A 1,575-nucleotide genomic window follows, 5' to 3' on the forward strand; every position below is an offset into this window, starting at 1 on the left:
TCCCACCAACCTCTCTCTCTTTCTCTATGCGCGTGTGCCGTTATCTTATTGCAAGTAATTTTGCCTGCGGGTGAAATCTGTGAGCATATTATCATGTGAAGTGGTATTGTGAAAGTTAGTGACTTTGAGTGTATATTAGTTACTTTGTTGTGTGTGTGTGTGTGAGTATTTGTCTGCAAGTGTGTCTTTGTTAGTGTGTAAAATTGCTTTATTTCATTTATATCTTGTCGCGAATCTTTCCATATCCCTTGTCTCGTCGGATGGGACTTTGGTTGCAAAGAAAGGCGCTTTTTTTTCGAAAAAGATTCCATTTTCCAACATTTAAATAAGGTTAACCCTTTCTGGGCTAAACGGTATCAGCATATGTCTATAATGTATAAAGAAAGTTTGCCAACTGGTGGACCAGAAAGAGTTAATGATTTCTTTCGACGCAAGTCGGAAAAGTAACTGTGATATTTTTTCTCTCTCCCCAAATTCATTTAGTAGATTTTGGTCTTTTTTTTAAACCCTATCCGTACACCCTGGGGTCATTTTGTATCCCCAGGGTTGTATTCGTCACATTTTAAAATACTTCTAGAACGAAGATCTCTTTTGAAACTTTCAGTATCTCTGAAAAAATCATTTTGACAGACTGCTATGCAAAGCTTACGGATCGGATTAACGAGTAAATTCCCCTTTTGGAAAGTGGTGGCACAGAGTTCCCCACGTCGTTTGGATACGATAATAAAACACGACGTACGGATAGGGTTAAGCTGTGTTTTAACTACTTTTTTATATATTCGAGTGCATAGGGTTGCTCTCCGCTTTCTAAGGAAGGGCTCTATAATCAAGAACACCTGAGTGCGGTTTACCGGAATTCTTTCTTCCTGCTCGAAAACAGCAACGGGGTACACAGCTGACGCAGAAGGGTAATTATAACTGATTCTTAAGTCTAGTTCTTATCAAGCAAAATGATGGTAGGTTGAAGTGGGGAGGGGGTGGGGGGTGGGGAGAGCTACACCCCGAACATCCCAATTTGGCTTTTAAAAAACTATGTTTTTTGAGTTGTAGGCATTTTTAGCTTCTTCAGCCTCTCTTACAACTATTTCATCGCATAGAACCCCCTAAAGCCTTATTTCTTCCCATACCGGGCATGTTTGTCAACCACCATTTCCTCATAAAGTCAAACTTTTATTTTTCTTTATCGCCGTTTTCCCGAAACGTTGTTTTTTCTATACTTCTTTTAATAATTCCACCATTATTCATCCAATGTTCATAATATGTTCACAGAAAGAAGAAAAGATGTAGGCCTTATACTAAAGATTCGTGCGATGAATTTTTATTATATAGAATATGGAATAGATTTTTGTTTGTGGCGTTTGGAGTGTGGATTTCACTGATTTTTTTCTAACGTGAATACTACCTCAGGGAAAAAAATCATTAAAAATGTTCTAGAACGTTTAGGAAAAATTCATCACACATATTTGTAGATCTATTGTGTGCCAAGATGCATGCAAAAAACAATTTATTTCCATGAAAATTAAGTGCGATATTACTTACATAAGACACGTCAACAAAATCCAATATGGCCGCCGT

General features: G+C 37.6%; 1 protein-coding gene across 1 annotated transcript in view; it reads right to left on the minus strand.

Moving 5' to 3' along the window:
• LOC101857382 (isatin hydrolase) overlaps window positions 1-1,575 on the minus strand; it is a gene marked incomplete at its 3' end in the record, with an annotated part of 15,175 nt that overhangs the window by 6,523 nt on the left and 7,077 nt on the right.

This window comes from Aplysia californica, unplaced genomic scaffold (genome assembly GCF_000002075.1).
Source record: "Aplysia californica isolate F4 #8 unplaced genomic scaffold, AplCal3.0 scaffold01226, whole genome shotgun sequence".
Classification (NCBI taxonomy): Eukaryota; Metazoa; Mollusca; class Gastropoda; order Aplysiida; family Aplysiidae; genus Aplysia; species Aplysia californica.